The sequence below is a fragment of the Urocitellus parryii genome, chromosome X (genome assembly GCF_045843805.1).
Source record: "Urocitellus parryii isolate mUroPar1 chromosome X, mUroPar1.hap1, whole genome shotgun sequence".
NCBI classification, from domain to species: domain Eukaryota; kingdom Metazoa; phylum Chordata; class Mammalia; order Rodentia; family Sciuridae; genus Urocitellus; species Urocitellus parryii.
In genome coordinates, this window is record NC_135547.1 from 38,075,048 (window position 1) to 38,083,525 (window position 8,478).

An 8,478-nucleotide genomic window follows, 5' to 3' on the forward strand; every position below is an offset into this window, starting at 1 on the left:
TGCAGAAGTGGAGAATAAAACAGTGTGTTACCAGGGGAACTGCAGGGGCGGGGTGAAAAAAATGGGGAGATGTAGGTCAGAGGATACAAAGTAGCAGAAATTTAGAATGAATAAATATAGAAACCATATATACAATATATGTAAGAACTATAGTTAATAAAATTGTATTGTATTAGAGAGTAAGTAAATTTCAGCTGCTCTTGTCACACACAAAAAAATGTGAGATCATAGACATTAATTTGTTTCACTATGGTAACCACTTACTATCTGTATGTATCCCATAACACCGTGCCGTAAACCTCAAATACTCAACGTAAAATTTATTTTAAAAGACAAGAAGAGGGGCTGGGGCTATAGCTCAATGGCAAAGTGCTTGCCTTTCATGTGTGAGGCACTAGGTTTGATCCTCAGCACCACATAAAAAAATCAAAGATATTGTCTCCATATACAACTAAAAATTTTTTTTTAAAAAAGAAGAGGAGGCAGGCATTATGGAACAGGCCTGTAATCCCAGCAGCTCAGGAGGCTGAAGCAGGAGATTGCAGGTTGGAAGCCATCCTCAGCAACTTAGTGAGGCTGTAAGCAACCTAGTGAGACCCTATCTCAAAATAAAAAATAAAAAGGGCTGGAGATGTGCCTCAGTGGTTAAGGTACCTGGGTTCAATTTCTGTTACCAAAAAAAATAAAGATAGTTAGAAAAAAAAAGAGTTACAAACACAAATTTGTACTGTCTCTAGAACCCGGATCCATTAAGTCTCCTAACCTTCGCTAAGGGGGTCTGTGCATGTGTTGGAGCAGGTTTCAATGCTCTGACAGGAAGGTTACTACTCTACCTTAACTCTTCACTTGCTGCTTACACAGGGCCTCAAGTTCAGCCAAAGGCGAGAGATTAGGGCCTTCTTCAGTCTTTTTTAGGATTACTCTCAGTCCTTGACACATGCCTCACCTTCTAGAATCCCAGGAATATATGTTAGAGCATTTCAAAGTCCCTTATGGAGAGTGCTAACCTTTTCCTTGTAAGTTTTTTTGTTGTTGTTTTTATTTTTTTGGTACTGGGGATTGAACCCAGGGGTGCTTTACTGCTAAGCCACATTCCCAGCCCTTTTTATTTTTATTTTTTTTTATTTTGAGACAAGATCTTGCTAAATTGCTATGGCTGGCTTTGAACTTTCAATCCTCCTGTCTTAGCCTCCCAAACCATTGGGATTATAGGCGTGCACTACCACGCCTGGCTCCAGTAAGGTTTATTTTCCCCTACTTTTGCTCCCACGTTAGGCAACTGCAATTTTTTGAGGGGTGGGGGTTGGGTACAAGAGAGTGAAACTCAGGGACACTCTACCACTGAGACACATCCCCTGCCCTATTTTGTCTTTTATTTAGAAACAGGGGGTCTCACTGAGTTGCTTAGCACCTCGCTTTTGCTGAGGCTGGCTTTGAGCTCACTATCCTCCTGCCTCAGCCTCCTGAGCCATTGGGGTTACAGGGGTGTGCCACCGCGCCTGGCAGGCCATTGCAACTTTTAAACAATTGCATGATATTAATGCCCCCTGAAAATACTGTTAACAGCAAGTGTGCTCTGTCACGCGAATAAAGAAGAACTCTGTAAGCAGAAGTTTCCAGGGAGCTCCCACACTGGTCAAAGATTTGGCCATTTTCTTTCAATAAACACTTCTCAGATTGTTATAAATATTTGATCCACTTCCAGGGTTTTGAAAAAGTTGTTTTGCCAATGTCATTACACTTATGGAAGAAAAGATTTTCAGTCTTAAGCCATATTTCTGGATTTCTGCAGCTTAAAGCTACCTTTGATTATGTTCAATTTTCAGTTTTCTCAAGTATTTGAGAACTAAATCCTTTAGAGACACAACTCCATCATATGTCACTTTGCCTCAAATCAAGTTCACAAGTTTTTGTTGTAGTTTTATTATTCCCTCAGTTTTATATTTAGTGTGTATTTATTAGTTTTCTAATTAACTTTAAAAAAATATTTTTAGTTGTAGTTAGACATAATACCTTTATTTAATTTACTGATTTTTATGTGATGCTGAGGATCAAACCCAGCTCCTTGCACATGCTAGGTGAGCGCTCTACTGCTGACCCACAACCCCAGCCCCTCTAATTAACTTTCATTTGGTAGTTTAGAATGGAAGTGCCAAATCCTACCAGGGTCCTGGCTCTGTTTGCATAGATAGCTCACTCATATAAAAATGGTTTTTACATCTTTAAATGATTGTAAAAGAAACAAAACCCTAAGAAGTGTATGTGACTGAGATCATACATGGTCATCAAAGAAAGTCTAGAATATTTACATCTAACCTATTATAGTGAAGATTGCCAAAGCCTGATTTACAGGGAGGGGATGGGGGATGGTAGGTTTAAAAGAAGTGGGTCCATTTGCTACAGTTGCCTTTGTAGTGTTTTTAAATCATTTAGTTTTCCTTTGAGAGTCCCAGATTATAGTCTCAGTACTGGAAGAAACCTTACAGATTGTCTTCTCCAAAGTCTTACACTAGTGAAGAAACCAACATTCAAAGACATTTCAGTATCATATTGCAAGTTAGCCAGGTTTAAAACCTTAGGTTTCTGAATGTGGTTTACTTTTCTTTCCATTCTCAGTAGCCTAAAATTTTTTTCTGCCACATCCTTCTCAATAAAAGTCATTCTTTCTCTGATTCTATCTCCTCTTTCGTGTGTGTGTGTGTGTGTGTGTGTGTGTGTGTTTGTGTGTGTCTGTGTGATAATGAGGATAACCCAGGGCCTCATGCATGCTAGGCAAGCACTCTACAACTACTCCCGGCCCTTTTCATTTTTTATTTTGAGACAAAGTTTTACTAAGTTGCTGAGGCTGGCCTTGAACTTGTGATCCTCCTGCCTCAAAGTCCTGAGTTACTGGATTGCAAGCATGTACCACTGCACCTGGCTGGCAAAAATCATTATTTTTTATTGTTGTTGTTTGCTTGTTTATTGGTACCAGGGATTGAACCCAGGAGCACTTAACCTGGGTTAAGTGCTGAGCCACATCCCCAGATCCCCAGGCCCTTTTATTTTTTACTGTGAGACAGGATCTCCCTAAATTGTTCACAGCCTTGCTAAGTTGCTGAGACTAGTATGAACTTGTGATCCTTCTGCCTCCGCCTCCCAAACAGCTAAGATTAGAGGTATGTGCCACTATGCCTTGTAGAAAGCATTCTTTTCTTTATTGGTTGTTCAAAACATTACAAAGCTCTTGACATATCATATTTCATACATTAGATTCAAGTGGGTTATGAACTCCCATTTTTATCCCAAATACAGATTGCAGAATCACATCGGTTACACATCCACAATTTTACATATTGCCATACTAGTGACTGTTGTATTCTGCTACCTTTCCTATCCTCTACTATCCCCCCTCCCCTCCCCTCCTATCTTTTCTCTCTACCCCATCTACTGTAATTCATTTCTCTCCTTGTTTTTTTCCCATTCCCCTCACAACCTCTTATATGTAATTTTGTATAGCAATGAGGGTCTCCCTTCATTTCCATGCAATTTCCCTTTTCTCTCCCTTTCCCTCCCATCTCATGTCTCTGTTTAATGTTAATCTTTTCTTCCTGCTCTTCCTCCCTGCTCTGTTCATAGTTGCTCTCATTATATCAAAGAAGACATTTGGTATTTGTTTTTTAGAGATTGACTAGCTTCACTAAGCATAATCTGCTCTAGTGCCATCCATTTCCCTGCAAATTCCATGATTTTGTCATTTTTTAGTGCAGAGTAATACTCCATTGTGTATAAATGCCACATTTTTTTTTATCCATTCATCTATTGAAGGCCATCTGGGTTGGTTCCACAGTCTAGCAATTGTGAATTGTGCTGCTATGAACATCGATGTGGCAGTATCCCTGTAGTACGCACTTTTAAGGTCTTCAGGGAATAGTCTGAGAAGGGCAATAGCTGGGTCAAATGGTGGTTCCATTCCCAGCTTTCCCAGGAATCTCCATACTGCTTTCCAAATTGGCTGCACCAATTTGCAGCAGCAATGTACAAGTATACCCTTTTCCCCACATCCTTGCCAGCACTTGTTGTTTTTTGACTTCATAATGGCTGCCAATCTTACTGGAGTGAGATGGTATCTTAGGGTGGTTTTGATTTGCATTTCTCTGACTGCTAGAGATGGTCAGCATTTTTTCATGTACTTGTTGAGTGATTGTATGTCCTCCTCTGAGAAGTGTCTGTTCAGGTCCTTGGCCCATTTGTTGATTGGGTTATTTGTTATCTTATTGTTTAATTTTTTGAGTTCTTTGTATACTCTGGATATTAGGGCTCTATCTGAAGTGTGAGGAGTAAAAATTTGTTCCCATGATGTAGGCTCCCTATTTACCTCTCTTATTGTTTCTCTTTCTGAGAAAAAACTTTTTAGTTTGAGTAAGTCCCATTTGTTGATTCTTGTTATTAACTCTTGGGCTATGGGTGTCCTATTAAGGAATTTGGAGCCCGACCCCACAATATGTAGATCGGAGCCAACTTTTTCTTCTATCAGACGCAGAGTCTCTGATTTGATATCAAGCTCCTTGATCCATTTTGAGTTAACTTTTGTGCATGGCGAGAGAAGGGGATTCAGTTTCATTTTGTTGCATATGGATTTCCAGTTTTCCCAGCACCATTTGTTGAAGATGCTATCCTTCCTCCATTGCATGCTTTTAGCCCCTTTATCAAATAATTATATATGTGGATTAGTCTCTGTGTCCTCTATTCTGTACCATTGATCCACCTGCCTGTTTTGGTACCAGTACCATGCTGTTTTTGTTACTATTGCTCTGTAGTATAGTTTGAAATCTGGTATCGCTATGCCGTCTGATTCACACTTCCTGCTTAGAGTTGCTTTTGCTATTCTGGGTCTTTTATTTTTCCATATGAATTTCATGATTGCTTTATCTATTTCTACAAGAAATGCCATTGGGATTTTGATTGGCATTGCATTAAACCTATAGAGAACTTTTGGTAATATCGCCATTTTGATGATGTCTTGATAGTAGATGAATTTCTCTTTCCCAGTGTTCTTTTTCCTTCCTCAGTTCCACTTTTTCCTCTACCTTGAGCAGAAGGTGTTCTCCAATTTTCTTAGACAATCCTCTATTGAAGTTATTTTCTCCCATTTTACCAAATATCCACATCCACATCGTTGATTCTAGATTTTCTATTCTCTTTGGTATCTTGCTAATATCAAGCACAAAAATAGTGGTTTTCAAACTTTGCTATATTTGAAAGTGCAGAGAAAGATGGAACTGGGTAAAAATCTGCCACCCCACCTTTTCTCATGAATGGGATTTCCAAGTAATATTTCACTTAAATATAGGGGTTAAAAAGAGGAAAGAGCATGAGGGAGAGGGAGAGGGAGAGAGGGAGGGAGGGAGGGAGGGAGGGAGGGAGGGAGAGAGAGAATAATTTACAGGAGAAAAAATTGATAAATTGCATAGGTTGGACCTAACCAAAATTAGAAACTTTTGCTCTGCCAAAGACCATGCAAAAGTTATGAAAATACAAACTACTCACAGTGGGGAAAATATCTGCAAGTCCACATATCTACAATAGACTTATTTAAAGAATATATAAATAACTCTTAAAACTGACAAGAAAAAATCCAATTAGGAAATGAACAAAATATATGAAGAAACATTTCACTCAGAGGAAATACAGATATCATTTAAATACATGATGAGATATTTTATTATCATTAGCCTATCATGGAAATGCAAATTAAAATCTCAATGAGATATTACTACAAATCCACAAGAATGGTTAAAATAAAAAGTAGTGAAAGCACCAAATGCTGGTGAGGATGTGTAGACACTGAAATCACTAATATTTGGTTAGTGAGAAGGTAAAAATGTACAGCCATTCTGGAAAACAGTATGGTAGTCCTTATAAAACTCAATATGCATGTGGAAGACCCTGGATTTGATCCCCAGTACCAAAACAAAAAAATAAAAAAGGAAAAAAGAATAAAGAAAACCCTAAATTAAACATGCAATTACCATATAACTCAGGAATTGCTCTCTTGAGCATTTATTCCAGAAAAAATGAAAACTTACATTCACATAAAAACATGTACTTGAATATTTACAGCAGCTTTATTTACAATGGTCCCAAATTGGAATCATTCCACATGCCCTTCAGTGTGTATATTGTTAAGCAATCTGTTTACTTCTGTACCATGGAAGACAACTCAGGGATACAAAGGAGTAAACTATTGATATATTTATACATGTAACAACTTGTTTGAATCTCCAGGGAATTATGCTGGCTGAAAAAGATCAATCCCCAAATCTTATTAACTTCACGATTCTATTTAGCCAACATCCTTGAAATTCAAAAATTACAGAGGAGGGAAGCATCTCTGTTGGTTGTCAGGGCTTGGGGAAGCAAATGTGGATAGATATAGTTATAAAAGGGTATCACAAGAGAGCCCTGTGCTGAGAGTTCTGCATCTTGACTCTGGTGATAGTCACACAAATGTGCATGCAATACAATTGTATAGGATTATTCACTCAAACAAATGAGTGCAAATAGAACTCTAAGATGTTATGTTTGGGGAAAGTTGGGTGAAGGCTATATTAGCATATGGTTATCTCCCTATGCATTTTTCTGTTTCTTATGAATAAATATTTAAATATAAAAATTAGGGAAAAACTAGTTATAAAAACTAAAACAGTCATTCCAAATCTCAAGATGTCAAGAAAGGGAAAGTTAACTTTGCCTCTTCTCTTCTTATAGGACCTGTACCTGCCCCTGTCCTTGGATGACTCTGACTCTCTTGGTGATTCCATGTGAAGGAGGACGGAGTGTGTAGAATCCAGAGTACAAATCCAATCCTACCACTAAAGTAGGATACTTCACTCTGAAGTGTCCAACAGGGCTATTGGTGCTTTCAATTTTTCGTTTGTTGTTGTTGTTATTTTTCAAAAACACACTGTAGTATGTTGGGTTTATTTTCCTGTGATTTCTCCTCTGGGCCACTGATCCACAGTTACCAATTATGAGAGATAGATTGATAACCGTCCTTTGGGTAATTTTCCAGGGATGCCAAATGTGCTAGTCCATGACCTTTCTACTGAATATTTAGGCGCCTTCATTATTTTTCCTGTCTCACTTACTCATACACTATAGCAGTCTTCCTTCTGTAGAGGGCTGTTTACATACTTAGCACTTAAAATGTTTGTGTGGGGAAAAAAATCTTATTGGCGCATCCAATAGTGACAAACACAAGTGCCCCTTGTCTCCGGATCTTAATAATGCTGGAGGCTCCCAGGAAGATGGCAAGGCGGCTCCCCAGCCTTGCCCTTTACTCCTGGTTGAGCCTTAGTTTGTTGTCTAGCACCAATCCTGTCTGTCAAGGGGTAGAAACACCAGCAACTAATAACTATGGCACCAGATGCTTAGGACTGTGGGGGCAGGACTAGCTAAAAGAGATGAAGCAGAAACTTCTAAGATGTTTCAGTAGAAGTTAAAAAGCACAGTCAATTCTTGGTCAACTTCTCCACTGGGGCAATTTGGAATCAATAAATAATTGATAAGACTTTGGAATAAAGGATGTTATATATTTGATTCATCTAGAAAGCTGTCCAACATACCAAGTTATTACAATGAACTGTACGGTATCCATCTATCTCTGTTCTATTGAATGCCTTGTAAACAGCCAACACTGAAAACACTGTGAGAATTTGTTTTCAGGTCTGACACCTTTCGGTCACTTTTTATAGCAAGAAACCAATATCCTTTTTATAAAAACTCATGTCTGTATTTCAGGAGCAAACTCTTCAGGCTCCTTTTTTATAAACTGGTGATTTTTCTTTTGTCTAAAAAACACATGCAGAAAATTTACCAAAAAAATGCAGAAGAATAATGTAGTTTAGAAATCATGCTGTCACTGCCAAACAGTAACCTCCAGGAGAATATGAAATGAATAGCAGAGGCCAATTCAATAGAATCAGTCTTTTGATAGCTTTTTAACAGTTATGCTTACATTAATAACTTCAATGTGGACCAGACATTCTAATTATATTTTAAATGAAATGTTATGGCATATTTTAAGCAACTCTTTTTTATCTATAATCCTAATATTTCATACTGAAGATACAGAAACCTTTCACTTTAACACTAGAAAGGATTTCTCTTTATTAAGGACTGATCATTTAAAATAATTCTCAGTCTTTGAGGTACAGGTTCATAACACTGCTTTTTTGTCTGTAATCATAGCCCATAATGGCAAAGACAACTAAATTTAGGTGAAAGCCATGCATGCTAATTCTGTGTTTGCTTTGAGCAGATATGAAGATTTCCTTTATTGCTTTGTAATTGTTCAGATATTTTGAAAGGTGCATCATTCAAAGCCAAGCTATTGTTTGGCTACTGAATGACATGCAGTTGTCCCTCCCATGAATGGAATGAGCTTGCTGTGTGTGTCTGTGTGTATGTGTATGTGTGTGTGTGTGTTTGTGTGTG